The sequence below is a fragment of the Astyanax mexicanus genome, unplaced genomic scaffold, assembly GCF_023375975.1.
Source record: "Astyanax mexicanus isolate ESR-SI-001 unplaced genomic scaffold, AstMex3_surface scaffold_35, whole genome shotgun sequence".
NCBI classification, from domain to species: Eukaryota; Metazoa; Chordata; class Actinopteri; order Characiformes; family Acestrorhamphidae; genus Astyanax; species Astyanax mexicanus.
In genome coordinates, this window is record NW_026040045.1 from 366589 (window position 1) to 385355 (window position 18767).

Genomic DNA, 18767 nt, shown 5'->3' on the forward strand with positions numbered 1-18767 from the left:
TAGCAACCACCTGGAATACGTTAGCAACCTCCTAGCAACAGCTTAGCAACCGCTTTAGGAATGATAGCAACTGCCTTGCAACCAGTTAGCAACACCTTAGAAACCACCTGGAAAACGTTAGCTACTGCCTAGCAACCACTTAGCAACACATTCCTATATCAGACAATTATTAGCATTCCACCCATGTTTTTGGAACATGTTTTTGGAACTTTTTGGAATGTAACATTTAAATTTAACATAACAGCATAGCAGCCACTCTTCACACTCTTCAGACAGAAACAGCTTAGCAACCATTTTAACTTTTCAACGTTATTAGCGTACTTTTCCAAGCCAACTTAAAGTTCGTTCACGAACTTTACCTTTTCTAGTTAAGTTGGCTTGGAAAAGCCAACTTCTTGTTCTTCGTAATCTTCTTCTTATTATTAAGTTGGCTTGGAAAAGCCAACTTATTGTTCTTCGTAATCTTCTTATTAAGTTGGCTTGGAAAAGCCAACTTCTTGTTCTTCGTAATCTTCTTATTAAGTTGGCTTGGAAAAGCCAACTTCTTGTTCTTCGTAATCTTCTTATTATTAAGTTGGCTTGGAAAAGCCAACTTATTGTTCTTCGTAATCTTCTTATTAAGTTGGCTTGGAAAAGCCAACTTATTGTTCTTCGTAATCTTCTTATTAAGTTGGCTTGGAAAAGCCAACTTCTTGTTCTTCGTAATCTTCTTCTTATTATTAAGTTGGCTTGGAAAAGCCAACTTATTGTTCTTCGTAATCTTCTTATTAAGTTGGCTTGGAAAAGCCAACTTCTTGTTCTTCGTAATCTTCTTATTAAGTTGGCTTGGAAAAGCCAACTTCTTGTTCTTCGTAATCTTCTTATTATTAAGTTGGCTTGGAAAAGCCAACTTATTGTTCTTCGTAATCTTCTTCTTATTAAGTTGGCTTGGAAAAGCCAACTTATTGTTCTTCGTAATCTTCTTATTATTATTATTATTATTATTATTATTATTATTATTATTATTCCGCGCTTTTTTTGTTGTACGCTACTCCTCCTACAGCTTTTGACGTAGAATCACGAAATTTTACAGTATCGTAGTACCTATAGCGGTTCAGGTTGCTTGTGCTTTTTGAAGCGATATATCGTACGGTTTTCGTAAAAACTTCGTAAACGTACGCATTTTTTTCCCATAGGAATGAATGGGGCCAAATTTTAAACGTCCGTAACAGCCACAATTTTTGACATACAAATACAAAAATCGGACGGTCTATAGACCTTACCGCGTTCTTTCCGAAAATGTAAACGGTTCGACGATACGTCGTACGCTTTTCGTACAAATGTCGTACGAAGTTTCCCCATAGAAATGAATGGGGGGCCCAAAGTTCCATCTCGCACACGAGCAGCTCTGCGCACGGAACCCCTTCTCTCCCCTGCTCCTCCAGTACTGTGAGTGTATGGAGGAGCTGCTGTATGGAGCAGCTATCAGTCAAAAGTTTGGACACCCCGGCACCCCAGCCAGGGCTTAGCAACCACCTATTAACTGCTTGGCAACCACCTTAGCAACCACCTGGAAAACAATAGCAACTGCCTAGCAACCACTTAACAACACCTTAGCAACCACCTGGAAAACGTTAGCAACTGCCTAGCAACCACTTAGCAACCACCTGGAAAACGTTAGCAACTGCCTAGCAACAACTTAGCAACTGCCTAGCAACCACCTGGAAAATGTTAGCAACTGCCTAGCAACCACTTAGCAACCACCTGGAAAACGTTAGCAACTGCCTAGCAACCACTTAGCAACTGCCTAGCAACCACTTGGAAAACGTTAGCAACTGCCTAGCAACCACTTAGCAACTGCCTAGCAACCACCTGGAAAACGTTAGCAACTGCCTAGCAACCACTTAGCAACCACCTGGAAAACGTTAGCAACTGCCTAGCAACCACTGAGCAACCACCTGGAAAACGTTAGCAACTGCCTAGCAACCACTTAGCAACTGCCTAGCAACCACTTGGAAAACGTTAGCAACTGCCTAGCAACCACTTAGCAACTGCCTAGCAACCACCTGGAATACGTTAGCAACTGCCTAGCAACCACTTAGCAACCACCTGGAAAACGTTAGCAACTGCCTAGCAACCACTGAGCAACCACCTGGAAAACGTTAGCAACTGCCTAGCAACCACTTAGCAACTGCCTAGCAACCACCTGGAATACGTTAGCAACTGCCTAGCAACCACTTAGCAACCACCTGGAAAACGTTAGCAACTGCCTAGCAACAACTTAGCAACTGCCTAGCAACCACCTGGAAAACGTTAGCAACTGCCTAGCAACCACTTAGCAACCACCTGGAAAACGTTAGCAACTGCCTAGCAACCACTTAGCAACTGCCTAGCAACCACTTGGAAAACGTTAGCAACTGCCTAGCAACCACTTATCAACTGCCTAGCAACCACCTGGAAAACGTTAGCAACTGCCTAGCAACCACTTAGCAACCACCTGGAAAACGTTAGCAACTGCCTAGCAACCACTTAGCAGCTGCCTAGCAACCACCTGGAATATGTTAGCAACTACCTAGCAACCACTTAGCAACCACCTGGAAAATGTTAGCAACTGCCTAGCAACCACTTAGCAACTGCCTAGCAACCACTTGGAAAACGTTAGCAACTGCCTAGCAACCACTTAGCAACTGCCTAGCAACCACCTGGAAAACGTTAGCAACTGCCTAGCAACCACTTAGCAACCACCTGGAAAACGTTAGCAACTGCCTACCAACCACTTAGCAACCACCTGGAAAACGTTAGCAACTGCCTAGCAACCACTTAGCAACTGCCTAGCAACCACCTGGAATACGTTAGCAACTCCCTAGCAACCACTTAGCAACCACCTGGAAAACGTTAGCAACTGCCTAGCAACCACTTAGCAACTGCCTAGCAACCACCTGGAATATGTTAGCAACTGCCTAGCAACCACTTAGCAACCACCTGGAAAACGTTAGCAACTGCCTAGCAACCACTTAGCAACTGCCTAGCAACCACTTGGAAAACGTTAGCAACTGCCTAGCAACCACTTAGCAACTGCCTAGCAACCACCTGGAATATGTTAGCAACTGCCTAGCAACCACTTAGCAACCACTTGGAAAACATTAGCAACTGCCTAGGAACCACTTAGCAACCACCTGGAAAACGTTAGCAACTGCCTAGCAACCACTTAGCAACTGCCTAGCAACCAGTTAGCTACATTTTAGCCACCACCTGGAAAACGTAAGCAACTGTTTAGCAACCGCCTTGCAACCACTTAGCAACCATGTGTAATACATTAGCAAATAACTAGCAACCGCTTAGCAACAGCTTAGCAACCACCTGTAAGACGTTAGCAACTGCCTAGCAACCACTTTCAAGATTTTAGCATTTATCCAAATGTTTTTAGATTTCAGGGTTTAACCAAACATTTTTAGTTTTCAGCGTTTAACCAAACATTTTTAGATTTCAACGTTTAACCAAACATTTTTAGATTTCCGTGTTTTTGGCATTTAGCGTTTAGCCACCATTTTAACTTTTTAACGTTATTAGCGTTCTTTTCCAAGCCAACTTAAAGTTCGTTCACGAACTTTACCTTTTCTAGTTATTATTATTATTATTCCGCGCTTTTTTTGTTGTACGCATCTCCTCCTACAGCTTTTGACGTAGAATCACGAAATTTTACAGTATCGTAGTACCTATAGCGGTTCAGGTTGCTTGTGCTTTTTGAAGCGATATATCGTACGGTTTTCGTAAAAACTTCGTAAACGTACGCATTTTTTTCCCATAGGAATGAATGGGGCCAAATTTTAAACGTCCGTAACTGCCACAATTTTTGAGATACGAACACCAAATTCGGCGAGCTTATAGATCTTATCGAGATCTTTAAATTAATAGCAGGTTGCAAAGTGATACGACGTACGGTTTTCGTACAATTGTCGTACGAAGTTTTCCCATAGAAATGAATGGGGGGCCCAGAGTTCCATCTCACACACGAGCAGCTCTGCGCACGGAACCCCTTCTCTCCCCTGCTCCTCCAGTACTGTGAGTGTATGGAGGAGCTGCTGTATGGAGCAGCTATCAGTCAAAAGTTTGGACACCCCGGCACCCCAGCCAGGGTTTAGCAACCACCTATTAACTGCTTAGCAACCACCTTAGCAACCACCTGGAAAACGTTAGCAACTGCCTAGCAACCACTTAGCAACCACTTTAGAAATGATGGCAACTGCCTAGCAACACCTTAGCAACCACCTGGAATACGTTAGCAACTGCCTAGCAACCACTTAGCAACCACCTGGAAAACGTTAGCAACTGCCTAGCAACCACTGAGCAACCACCTGGAAAACGTTAGCAACTGCCTAGCAACCACTTAGCAACTGCCTAGCAACCACCTGGAATACGTTAGCAACTGCCTAGCAACCACTTAGCAACCACCTGGAAAACGTTAGCAACTGCCTAGCAACAACTTAGCAACTGCCTAGCAACCACCTGGAAAACGTTAGCAACTGCCTAGCAACCACTTAGCAACCACCTGGAAAACGTTAGCAACTGCCTAGCAACCACTTAGCAACTGCCTAGCAACCACTTGGAAAACGTTAGCAACTGCCTAGCAACCACTTAGCAACTGCCTAGCAACAACCTGGAATACGTTAGCAACTGCCTAGCAACCACTTAGCAACAACCTGGAAAACGTTAGCAACTGCCTAGCAACCACTTAGCAACTGCCTAGCAACCACTTGGAAAACGTTAGCAACTGCCTAGCAACCACTTAGCAACTGCCTAGCAACCACCTGGAATAGGTTAGCAACTGCCTAGCAACCACTTAGCAACTGCCTAGCAACCACCTGGAATAGGTTAGCAACTGCCTAGCAACCACTTAGCAACCACCTGGAAAACGTTAGCAACTGCCTAGCAACCACTGAGCAACCACCTGGAAAACGTTAGCAACTGCCTAGCAACCACTTAGCAACTGCCTAGCAACCACCTGGAATACGTTAGCAACTGCCTAGCAACCACTTAGCAACCACCTGGAAAACGTTAGCAACTGCCTAGCAACAACTTAGCAACTGCCTAGCAACCACCTGGAAAACGTTAGCAACTGCCTAGCAACCACTTAGCAACCACCTGGAAAACGTTAGCAACTGCCTAGCAACCACTTAGCAACTGCCTAGCAACCACTTGGAAAACGTTAGCAACTGCCTAGCAACCACTTAGCAACTGCCTAGCAACCACCTGGAAAACGTTAGCAACTGCCTAGCAACCACTTAGCAACCACCTGGAAAACGTTAGCAACTGCCTAGCAACCACTTAGCAGCTGCCTAGCAACCACCTGGAATATGTTAGCAACTACCTAGCAACCACTTAGCAACCACCTGGAAAATGTTAGCAACTGCCTAGCAACCACTTAGCAACTGCCTAGCAACCACTTGGAAAACGTTAGCAACTGCCTAGCAACCACTTAGCAACTGCCTAGCAACCACCTGGAAAACGTTAGCAACTGCCTAGCAACCACTTAGCAACCACCTGGAAAACGTTAGCAACTGCCTACCAACTGCCTAGCAACCACCTGGAATATGTTAGTAACTGCCTAGCAACCACTTAGCAACCACCTGGAAAACGTTAGCAACTGCCTAGCAACCACTAAGCAACTGCCTAGCAACCACTTGGAAAATGTTAGCAACTGCCTAGCAACCACTTAGCAACTGCCTAGCAACCACCTGGAATATGTTAGCAACTGCCTAGCAACCACTTAGCAACCACCTGGAAAACATTAGCAACTGCCTAGGAACCACTTAGCAACCACCTGGAAAACGTTAGCAACTGCCTAGCAACCACTTAGCAACTGCCTAGCAACCACTTGGAAAACGTTAGCAACTGCCTAGCAACTACTTAGCAACTGCCTAGCAACCACCTGGAATACGTTAGCAACTGCCTAGCAACCACTTAGCAACCACCTGGAAAACATTAGCAACTGCCTAGCAACCAGTTAGCAACAGCTTAGCAACCACCTGGAAAACATTAGCAACTGCCTAGCAACAGCTTAGCAACCTTTTCAGAAATGATAGCAACTTCCTAGCAACACATTAGCAATCAAAAGTTTAACCAAAAGTTTTACGATTTCAGCATTTAAACAAGCGTTTTTAGATTTCAGCGTTTAACCAAACGTTTTTAGATTTCAGCGTTTAACCAAAAGTTTTTAGATTTCAGCGTTTAATCAAACGTTTTTAGATTCCAGCGTTTAACCAAATGTATTTAGATTTCAGCGTTTAACCAAACGTTTTTAGATTTCAGCGTTTAACCAAATGTTTTTAGATTTCAGCGTTTAACCAAATGTTTTTAGATTTCAGCGTTTAACCAAATGTTTTTAGATTTCAGCGTTTTTAGCATTTAGCGTTTAGCCAAAAGTTAACAGCATGTCAATGACTCTTCACACTCTTCAGACGGAAAAAGCTTAGCAACTATTTTAACTTTTTAACGTTATTAGCGTTCTTTTCCAAGCCAACTTAAAGTTCGTTCACGAACTTTACCTTTTCTAGTTATTATTATTATTATTATTATTCTTACGCCTTTTTTTCTGTACGCTACTCCTCCTAGAGCTTTCAACGTAGAATCACGAAACTTTCACGGATCGTAGGACCTATGCCAACTTAGCGTGCTTGTGCTTTTTGGAGCGATTTATCGTACGGTTTTCGTAAAAACTTCGTAAACGTACGCATTTTTTCCCCATAGGAATGAATGGGGGAGAATTTTGAACGTCCGTGACGGTCACAATTTTTGAGATACGGAGACCAAATTCGGCGAGCTAATAGATCTTATCAAGATCTTTAAATTAATAACAGATTGCGAAGCGATACGACGTACGGTTTTCGTACAATTGTCGTACGAAGTTTTCCCATAGAAATGAATGGGGGGCCCAGAGTTCCATCTCACAGACGAGCAGCTCTGCGCACGGAACCCCTTCTCTCCCCTGCTCCTCCAGTACTGTGAGTGTAAGGAGGAGCTGCTGTATGGAGCAGCTATCAGTCAAAAGTTTGGACACCCCGGGCACCTCAGCCAGCGCTTTGCAACCACCTATTAACTGTTTAGCAACCACTCTCTCTTTCTCACTCTCTCTCTACTTCTCTCACTCTCTCTTTCTCACTCTCTCTCTACTTCTCTCACTCTCTCTTTCTCACTCTCTCTACTTTTCACTCTCTTTTGCTCTCTACTTCTCTATTTCTCACTCTCTCTTTCTCACTCTCTCTCTACGTCTCTATTTCTCACTCTCTCTTTTGCTCTATACTTATCTACTTCTCACTCTCTCTTTTGCTCTCTACTTCTCTACTTCTCACTCTCTCTTTTGCTCTCTGCTTCTCTATTTCTCACTCTCTTTTGCTCTCTACTTCTCACACTCTCTTTTGCTCTCTACTTCTCTATTTCTCACTCTCTTTTGCTTTCTACTTCTCTATTTCTCACTCTCTCTTTTGCTCTCTACTTCTCGCTCTCTCTTTTGCTCTCTACTTCTCACTCTCTCTTTTGCTCTCTACTTCTCTATTTCTCACTCTCTCTTTCTCACTCTCTCTCTACGTCTCTATTTCTCACTCTTTCTTTCTCACTCTCTCTACGTCTCTATTTCTCACACTCTCTTTCTCACTCTCTCTACTTCTCTATTTCTCACTCTCTCTTTTGCTCTTTACATTTCTTTATTTCTCACTCTCTCTTTCTCTCTTTCTCACTCTCTCTCTACTTCTCTATTTCTCACTCTCTTTTGCTCTCTGCTTCTCTATTTCTCACTCTCTTTCTCACTCTACTTCTGAATTTCTCACTCTCTTTCTCATTCTCTCTCTACGTCTCTATTTCTCACTCTCTCTTTTACTCTCTACTTCTCTATTTCTCACTCTTTCTTTCTCTCTTTCTCACTCTCTCTCTACGTCTCAATTTCTCTTTCTCGCTACTTTTCTATTTCTCTATTCTCTACTCTTTCTTTATTTCTCGCTCTTCTCTCTACTTCTCTTTCACTCTACTTTTCTATGTCTTGCTTTCTCTTTCTATCTATCTCTCTACTACTTCCTCTTTCTTTCTCTACTTCTTTATTTCTCGATGTCCCTTTTTCTCTAATTCTCTTTTTCTCGCTCAATATTTCTCTCAACTTTTTTTCTCACATTCTCGCGTGTTCTTTCTCTTTTTCTCGCGATTTTCTCCCTACTTCTTTATTTCTTGCTCTCCCTTTTTCTGTACTTCTACATTTAACACTCTCTCTTTTTCTCTACTTCAACCATTTTAGAAATGATAGCAACAACCTAGCAACCAGTTATCAACACCTTAGCAACCACCTGGTAAACATTAGCAACTGCCTAGCAACCACTTTAGAAATGATGACAACCGCTCAGCAACCATCTGGAATATGTTAGCAACTGCCTAGCAACCAGTTAGCAACACCTTAGCAACCACCTGGAAAATGTTAGCAACTGCCTAGAAACCACTTAGCAACCACTTTAGAAATGATCACAACTGCCTAGCAACCACTTAGCAACCATGTGGAATACGTTAGCAACTGCCTAGCAACCAGTTAGCAACACCTTAGCAACCACCTGGAAAACATTAGCAAGTGCCTAGCAACCACTTAGCAACCATGTGGAATACGTTAGCAACTGCCTAGTAACCATTTAGCAACCACCTCGGATACCATAGCAACACCTTGGCAACCGCCTAGCAACCACCTAGCAACACCTTAGCAACCACCCCGGATACCATAGCAACACCTTAGCAACCACCTAGCAACACCTTAGCAACCACCCCAGATACCATAGCAACACCTTAGCAACCATCTAGCAACACCTTAGCAACCACCTAGCAACACCTTAGCAACCAACCCAGATACCATAGCAACCGCCTAGCAACACCTTAGCAAGCACCCCGGATACCATGGCAACACTTTAGCAACCACCTAGCAACACCTTAGCAACCACCTAACAACCACCTAGCAACACCTTAGCAACCACCCTGGATACCATAGCAACCGCTTAGCAACCGCCTAGCAACACCCTAGCAACCACCTAGCAACACCTTGGCAACCACCCTGGATACCATAGCAACACCTTAGCAACCATCTAGCAACACCTTAGCAACCACTTAGCAACACCTTAGCAACCACCCCAGATACCATAGCAACACCTTAGCAACCACCTAGCAACACCTTAGGAACCACCCCAGACACCATAGCAACACCTTAGCAACCGCCTAGCAACACCTTAGCAACCACCTTGCAACCACCTAGCAGCACCTTAGCAACCACCCCGGATACCATAGCAATACCTTAGCAACCGCCTAGCAACACCTTAGCAACCACCCTGGATACCATAGCAACACCTTAGCAACCGCCTAGCAACACATTAGCAACCACCTAGCAACCACCCGGATACCATAGCAACACCTTAGCAACCACCACAGATACCATAGCAACACCTTAGCAACCACCTAGCAACACCTTAGCAACCACCTAGCAACACCTTAGCAACCACCCCAGATACCATAGCAACACCTTAGCAACCACCTAGCAACACCTTAGCAACCACCCCGGATACCATAGCAACACCTTAGCAACCACCTAGCAACATCTTAGCAACCACCCCGGATACCATAACAACACCTTAGCAACCGCCTAGCAACCACCTAGCAACACCTTAGCAACCACCCCAGATACCATAGCAACACCTTAGCAACCATCTAGCAACACCTTAGCAACCACCCCAGATACCATATCAACACCCTAGCAACCACCTAGCAACACCTTAGCAACACCTTGGCAACACCCCAGATACCATAGCAACACCTTAGCAACCACCTAGCAACCACCTAGCAACACCTTACCAACCACCCTGGATACCATAGCAACACCTTAGCAACCACCTAGCAACACCTTAGCAACCAACCCGGATACCATATCAACACCTTAGCAACCACTTGGAAACCATGTGGAATACATTAGCAATTGCCTAGCAACCAGTTATCAACAGCTTAGCAACCACCTGGAATATGTAAGAATCTGCTTAGCAACCAATTAGCAAACACTGAGCAACGATGTGGAATACATTAGCAACTGCCTAGTAACTACCTAGCAACCACTTAGCAACACTTTACTTTATATAGGTATATATAAAGTAAAGTGTTTATATTACTTTATAAGACAATTATTAGCTTTTCACCATGTTAGCCAAAACTTTTTGGACTTTAACTTTTAGCTGAAAGTCAACAGCAAAGCAACCACTCTTCACACGCTTTAGACAGAAATATCTTAGCAACCATTTTAACTTTTTCAACGTTATTAACGTACTTTTCCAAGCCAACTTAAAGTTCGTTATCGAACTTTCCTTTTCTAGTTATTATTATTATTCTTACGCCTTTTTTTCTGTACGCTACTCCTCCTAGAGCTTTTATCGTAGAATCACGAAACTTTCACGGATCGTAGGACCTATAGTGAATTACGTTGCTTGTGCTTTTTGGAGCGATTTATCGTACGGTTTTCGTAAAAACTTCGTAAACGTACGCATTTTTTCCCCATAGGAATGAATGGGGGAGAATTTTGAACGTCCGTGACGGTCACAATTTTTGAGATACGGAGACCAAATTCGGCGAGCTAATAGATCTTATCAAGATCTTTAAATTAATAGTAGGTTGCGAAGCGATACGACGTACGGTTTTCGTACAATTGTCGTACGAAGTTTTCCCATAGAAATGAATGGGGGGCCCAGAGTTCCATCTCACACACGAGCAGCTCTGCGCACGGAACCCCTTCTCTCCCCTGCTCCTCCAGTACTGTGAGTGTATGGAGGAGCTGCTGTATGGAGCAGCTATCAGTCAAAAGTTTGGACACCCCGGGCACCCCAGCCAGCGCTTTGCAACCACCTATTAACTGCTTAGCAACCACTCTCTCTTTCTCACTCTCTCTCTACTTCTCTCACTCTCTCTTTCTCACTCTCTCTCTACTTCTCTCACTCTCTCTTTCTCACTCTCTCTCTACTTTTCACTCTATCTTTTGCTCTCTACTTCTCTGTTTCTCACTCTCTCTTTTGCTCTCTACTTATCTACTTCTCGCTCTCTCTTTTGCTCTCTACTTCTCACTCTCTCTTTTGCTCTCTACTTCTCTATTTCTCACTCTCTCTTTCTCACTCTCTCTCTATGTCTCTATTTCTCACTCTCTTTTGCTCTCTACTTCTCTATTTCTCACTCTCTTTTGCTCTCTACTTCTCTATTTCTCACTCTTTCTTTCTCACTCTCTCTCTACGTCTCTATTTCTCACACTCTCTTTCTCACTCTCTCTACTTCTCTATTTCTCACTCTCTTTTGCTCTCTACTTCTCTATTTCTCACTCTCTCTACGTCTCTATTTCTCACTCTCTCTTTTGCTCTCTACTTCTCTATTTCTCACTCTCTTTTGCTCTCTACTTATCTCTTTCTCACGCTCTATGTCTCTATATCTTTTTCTCTCTACTTCTCTATTTCTCACTCTCTCTTTTGCTCTTTACATTTCTTTATTTCTCACTCTCTCTTTCTCACTCTCTCTACTTCTCTATTTCTCACTCTCTTTTGCTCTCTACTTCTCTATTTCTCACTCTCTTTCTCACTCTACTTCTGAATTTCTCACTCTCTTTCTCACTCTCTCTCTACGTCTCTATTTCTCACTCTCTCTTTTACTCTCTACTTCTCTATTTCTCACTCTTTCTTTCTCTCTTTCTCACTCTCTCTCTCTACGTCTCAATTTCTCTTTCTCGCTACTTTTCTATTTCTCTATTCTCTCTTACTCTTTCTTTATTTCTCGCTCTTCTCTCTACTTCTCTTTCACTCTACTTTTCTATGTCTTGCTTTCTCTTTCTTTTTATGTCTGGAATATGTTAGCAACTGCCTAGCAACCAGTTAGCAACACCTTAGCAACCACCTGGAAAATGTTAGCAACTGCCTAGCAACCACTTAGCAACCATGTGGAATATGTTAGCAACTGCCTAGCAACCAGTTAGCAACACCTTAGCAACCACCTGGAAAACGTTAACAACTGCCTAGCAACTGCTTAGCAACCACTTCAGAAATATTAGCAACTGCCTAGCAACCAGTTAGATACACCTTAGCAACCACCTGGAAAACATTAGCAAGTGCCTAGCAACCACTTAGCAACCATGTGGAATACGTTAGGAACTGCCTAGTAACCATTTAGCAACCACCTCGGATACCATAGCAACACCTTAGCAACCGCCTAGCAACCACCTAGCAACACCTTAGCAACCACCCAGGATAACATAGCAACACCTTAGCAACCACCTAGCAACCACCTAGCAACACCTTAGCAACCACCCCGGATACCATAGCAACACCTTAGCAACCATCTAGCAACACCTTAGCAACCACCTAGCAACCACCTAGCAACACCTTAGCAACCACCTAGCAACACCTTAGCAACCAACCCAGATACCATAGCAACCGCCTAGCAACACCTTAGCAACCACCCTGGATACCATAGCAACACCTTAGCAACCGCCTAGCAACACGTTAGCAACCACCTAGCAACCACCCGGATACCATAGCAACACCTTAGCAACCACCTGGCAACACCTTAGCAACCGCCTAGCAACACCTTAGCAACCGCCTAGCAACACCTTAGCAACCACCCCAGATACCATAGCAACACCTTAGCAACCACCTAGCAACACCTTAGCAACCACCTAGCAACACCTTAGCAACCACCCCGGATACCATAGCAACACCTTAGCAACCACCTAGCAACATCTTAGCAACCACCCCGGATGCCATAACAACACCTTAGCAACCGCCTAGCAACCACCTAGCAACACCTTAGCAACCACCCAGGATACCATAACAACACCTTAGCAACCACCTAGCAACACCTTAGCAACCACCCCGGATACCATAGCAACACCTTAGCAACCATCTAGCAACACCTTAGCAACCACCCCAGATACCATAGCAACACCCTAGCAACCACCTAGCAACACCTTAGCAACCACCCCAGATACCATAGCAACACCTTAGCAACCGCATAGCAACACCTTAGCAACCACCTAGCAACCACCTAGCAACACCTTAGCAACCACCCCGGATACCATAGCAACCGCCTAGCAACCGCCTAGCAACACCCTAGCAACCACCTAGCAACACCTTGGCAACACCCCGGATACCATAGCAACACCTTAGCAACCACCTAGCAACACCTTACCAACCACCCTGGATACCATAGCAACACCTTAGCAACCACCTAGCAACACCTTAGCAACCAACCCGGATACCGTATCAACACCTTAGCAACCACTTGGAAACCATGTGGAATATGTTAGCAACTGCATAGCAACCACTTAGCAACCACCTGGAAAATATTAGAAACTGCCTAGCAACCACTTAACAACCATGTGGAATACATTAGCAATTGCCTAGCAACCAGTTAGCAACAGCTTAGCAACCACCTGGAATATGTAAGAATCTGCTTAGCAACCAATTAGCAAACACTAAGCAACGATGTGGAATACATTAGCAACTGCCTAGTAACTACCTAGCAACCACTTAGCAACACTTTACTTTATATAGGTATATATAAAGTAAAGTGTTTATATTACTTTATAAGACAATTATTAGCTTTTCACCATGTTAGCCAAAACTTTTTAGACTTTAACATTTAGCTGAAAGTCAACAGCAAAGCAACCACTCTTCACACGCTTTAGACAGAAATATCTTAGCAACCATTTTAACTTTTTCAACGTTATTAACGTACTTTTCCAAGCCAACTTAAAGTTCGTTATCGAACTTTCCTTTTCTAGTTATTATTATTATTATTATTATTCTTACGCCTTTTTTTCTGTACGCTACTCCTCCTAGAGCTTTCAACGTAGAATCACGAAACTTTCACGGATCGTAGGACCTATGCTAACTTAGCGTGCTTGTGCTTTTTGGAGCGATTTATCGTACGGTTTTCGTAAAAACTTCGTAAACGTACGCATTTTTTCCCCATAGGAATGAATGGGGCGAAATTTTAAACGTCCGTAACCGCCACAATTTTTGAGATACGAAGACCAAATTTGGCGAGCTTATAGATCTTACCGAGATCTTTAAATTAATAGCAGGTTGCGAAGCGATACGACGTACGGTTTTTGTACAATTTTCGTACGAAGTTTTCCCATAGAAATGAATGGGGGGCCCAGAGTTCCATCTCGCACACGAGCAGCTCTGCGCACGGAACCCCTTCTCTCCCCTGCTCCTCCAGTACTGTGAGTGTATGGAGGAGCTGCTGTATGGAGCAGCTATCAGTCAAAAGTTTGGACACCCCGGCACCCCAGCCAGGGTTTAGCAACCACCTATTAACTGCTTAGCAACCACTCTCTCTTTCTCACTCTCTCTTTCGCTCTCTACTTCTCTAATTCTCACTCTCTTTCCCACTCTCTCTCTATTTCTATATTTCTCACTCTTTCTTTTGCTCTCTACTTCTCTACTTCTCACTCTCTCTTTTGCTCTCAACTTCTCTATTTCTCACTCTCTTTTGCTCTCTACTCCTCTATTTCTCACTCTCTTTCTCACTCTCTCTCTACGTCTCTATTTCTCACTCTATTTCTCACTCTCTCTCTACTTCTCTATCTCACTCTCTCTTTCTCACTCTCTCTACGTCTCTATTTCTCACTCTCTCTCTACTTCTCTATCTCACTCTCTCTTTCTCACTCTCTCTCTACTTCTCTAATTCTCACTCTATCTTTCCCACTCTCTCTCTACTTCTCTATTTCTCACTCTTTCTTTTGCTCTCTACTTCTCTACTTCTCACTCTCTCGTTTGCTCTCTACTTCTCTGTCTCACTCTCTCTTTTGCTCTCTACTTCTCACTCTCTCTTTTGCTCTCTACTTCTCTATTTCTCACTCTCTCTCTACGTCTCTATTTCTCACTCTCTCTCTACTTCTCTATTTCTCACTCTCTCTTTCTCACTCTTTTCTACGTCTCTATTTCTCACTCTCTCTACTTCTCTATTTCTCACTCTTTCTCACTCTCTCTCTCTACGTCTCTATTTCTCACTCTCTCTCTACGTCTCTATTTCTCACTCTCTCTCTCTACTTCTATATTTCTCACTCTCTCTTTCTCACTCTCTCTACTTTTCTATGTCTCTTTCTTTCTACTTTTCTATTTCTCTATTTCTCTCTTACTCTCTCTTTATTTCTCGCTCTTCTCTCTACTTCTCTTTCACTCTACTTTTCTGTCTTGCTTTCTCTTTCTATCTATCTCTCTACTACATCCTTTTTCTTTCTCTACTTCTTTATTTCTCGATCTCTCTTTTTCCCTAATTCTCTTTCTCTCGCTCAATATTTCTCTCTACTTGTCACTCTTTTTCTCACATTCTCGGGTGTTCTTTCTCTACTTCTCACGCTGATTTTCTCTCTACTTCTCTATTTCAGGCTCTCCCTTTTTCTGTACTTCTACATTTAACACTCTTTCTTTTTATCTACTACTGCCTAGGAACCAGTTAGATACACCTTAGCAACCACCTGGAAAACATTAGCAACTGCCTAGCAACCACTTAGCAACCATGTGTAATACGTTAGCAACTGCCTAGCAACCAGATAGCAACACCTTAGCAACCACCTGGAAAACGTTAGCAACTGCCTAGCAACTGCTTAGCAACCACTTTAGAAATGGTAGCAACTGCCTAGCGACCAGTTAGATACACCTAGCAACACCTTAGCAACCACCCCAGATACCATAGCAACATCTTAGCAACCACCTAGCAACACCTTAGCAACCACCCTAGACACCATAGCAACACCTTAGCAACCGCCTAGCAACACCTTAGCAACCACCTTGCAACCACCTTGCAACCATCTAGCAACACCTTAGCAACCACCCCGGATACCATAGCAACACCTTAGCAACCACCTTGCAACACCTTAGCAACCACCTAGCAACACCTTAGCAACCACCCTGGATACCATAGCAACACCTTAGCAACCACCTAGCAACACCTTAGCAACCACCTAGCAACACCCTAGCAACCACCTAGCAACCACCTAGCAACACCTTAGCAACCACCCTGGATACCATAGCAACACCTTAGCAACCACCTTAGCAACCACCTAGAAACACCTTAGCAACCACCCAGGATACCATAGCAACACCTTAGCAACCACCTAGCAACACCTTAGCAACCACCTAGAAACACCTTAGCAACCACCCAGGATACCATAGCAACACCTTAGCAACTGCCTAGCAACCACCTAGCAACACCTTAGCAACCACCCAGGATACCATAGCAACACCTTAGCAACCACCTAGCAACACCTTAGCAACCACCCCGGATACCATAGCAACACCATAGCAACCACCTAGCAACACCTTAGCAACCACCTAGCAACACCTTAGCAACCACCCTGGATACCATAGCAACACCTTAGCAACCACCTAGCAACACCTTAGCAACCAACCCGGATACCATAGCAACACCTTAGCAACCACCTAGCAACCCTCTAGCAACCACCTAGCAACACCTTAGCAACCAACCCGGATACCATAGCAACACCTTAGCAACCACCCCGGATCCCATAGCAACACCTTAGCAACCACCTAGCAACACCTTAGCAACCACCTAGCAACACCTTAGCAACCACCCTGGATACCATAGCAACACCTTAGCAACCACCACAGATACCATAGCAACACCTTAGCAACCACCTAGCAACACCTTAGCAACCACCCCGGATACCATAGCAACACCTTAGCAACCACCTAGCAACATCTTAGCAACCACCCCGGATACCATAACAACACCTTAGCAACCGCCTAGCAACCACCTAGCAACACCTTAGCAACCACCCAGGATACCATAACAACACCTTAGCAACCTCCTAGCAACACCTTAGCAACCACCCCAGATACCATAGCAACACCTTAGCAACCATCTAGCAACACCTTAGCAACCACCCCAGATACCATATCAACACCCTAGCAACCACCTAGCAACACCTTAGCAACACCTTGGCAACACCCCAGATACCATAGCAACACCTTAGCAACCACCTAGCAACCACCTAGCAACACCTTACCAACCACCCTGGATACCATAGCAACACCTTAGCAACCACCTAGCAACACCTTAGCAACCAACCCGGATACCATATCAACACTTTAGCAACCACTTGGAAACCATGTGGAATACATTAGCAATTGCCTAGCAACCAGTTAGCAACAGCTTAGCAACCACCTGGAATATGTAAGAATCTGCTTAGCAACCAATTAGCAAACACTGAGCAACGATGTGGAATACATTAGCAACTGCCTAGTAACTACCTAGCAACCACTTAGCAACACTTTACTTTATATAGGTATATATAAAGTAAAGTGTTTATATTACTTTATAAGACAATTATTAGCTTTTCACCATGTTAGCCAAAACTTTTTGGACTTTAACATTTAGCTGAAAGTCAACAGCAAAGCAACCACTCTTCACACACTTTAGACAGAAATATCTTAGCAACCATTTTAACTTTTTCAACGTTATTAACGTACTTTTCCAAGCCAACTTAAAGTTCGTTATCGAACTTTCCTTTTTATTATTATTATTCTCTTCGCAAAATTTAATCACTATCTCCTCCTAGGGCTTTTAACGTAGAAACTCGAAACTTTACAGGATCGTCGGACCTATGCCCGATTAGGTTGCTTGTGCTTTTTGAAGCGATATATCGTACGGTTTTCGTAAAAACTTCGTAAACGTACGCTTTTTTTTCCCATAGGAATGAATGGGGGAGAATTTTGAACGGCCGTGAACGTCACAATTTTTGAGATACGAAGACGTAATTCAGCTGGTCTATAAAACTTTCCGAAAATATGCTTTACAAAATGATGCGACGTACGGTTTCCGTACAATTGTCGTACGAAGTTTTCTCATAGAAATGAATGGGGGGCCCAGAGTTCCATCTCGCACACGAGCAGCTCTGCGCACGGAACCCCTTCTCTCCCCTGCTCCTCTAGTACTGTGAGTGTATGGAGGAGCTGCTGTATGGAGCAGCTATCAGTCAAAAGTTTGGACACCCCGGCACCCCAGCCAAGGCTTAGCAACCACCTATTAACTGCTTAGCAACCACCTTAGCAACCACCTGGAAAACGTTAGCAACTGCCTAGCAACCACTTAGCAACCACCTGGAAAACGTTAGCAACTGCCTAGCAACCACTTAGCAACTGCCTAGCAACCACTTGGAAAACGTTAGCAACTGCCTAGCAACCACTTTGCAACTGCCTAGCAACCACCTGGAAAACGTTAGCAACTGCCTAGCAACCACTTAGCAACCACCTGGAAAACGTTAGCAACTGCCTAGCAACCACTTAGCAGCTGCCTAGCAACCACCTGGAATATGTTAGCAACTACCTAGCAACCACTTAGCAACCACCTGGAAAATGTTAGCAACTGCCTAGCAACCACTTAGCAACTGCCTAGCAACCACTTGGAAAACGTTAGCAACTGCCTAGCAACCACTTAGCAACCACTTTAGAAATGATAGCAACTGCCTAGCAACCACTTAGCAACCACATGGAAAACGTTAGCAACTGCCTAGCAACCACTTTAGAAATGATAGCAACTGCCTAGCAACCACTTAGCAACACCTTAACAACCACTAGGAAAACGTTAGCAACTGCCTAGCAACCACTTAGCAACCACTTTAGAAATGATAGCAACTGCCTAGCAACCACTTAGCAACCACATGGAAAACGTTAGCAACTGCCTAGCAACCACTTAGCAACCACTTTAGAAACGATAGCAACTGC

The 18767-nt window shown here is 43.9% G+C and overlaps 1 long non-coding RNA gene across 1 annotated transcript; it reads right to left on the reverse strand.

Annotated features, from left to right (window-relative positions):
• Positions 1 to 9276: 9276 nt before the first annotated feature.
• LOC125790250 (uncharacterized) lies at positions 9277 to 16705 on the reverse strand. The gene is made up of 3 exons (XR_007430050.1): positions 16636 to 16705; positions 12461 to 12556; positions 9277 to 9313 (listed from the first exon to the last, which is right to left on the reverse strand). It is a non-coding gene; the product is annotated as an uncharacterized LOC125790250 (long non-coding RNA).
• Between the last annotated feature and the right edge of the window lie 2062 nt (positions 16706 to 18767).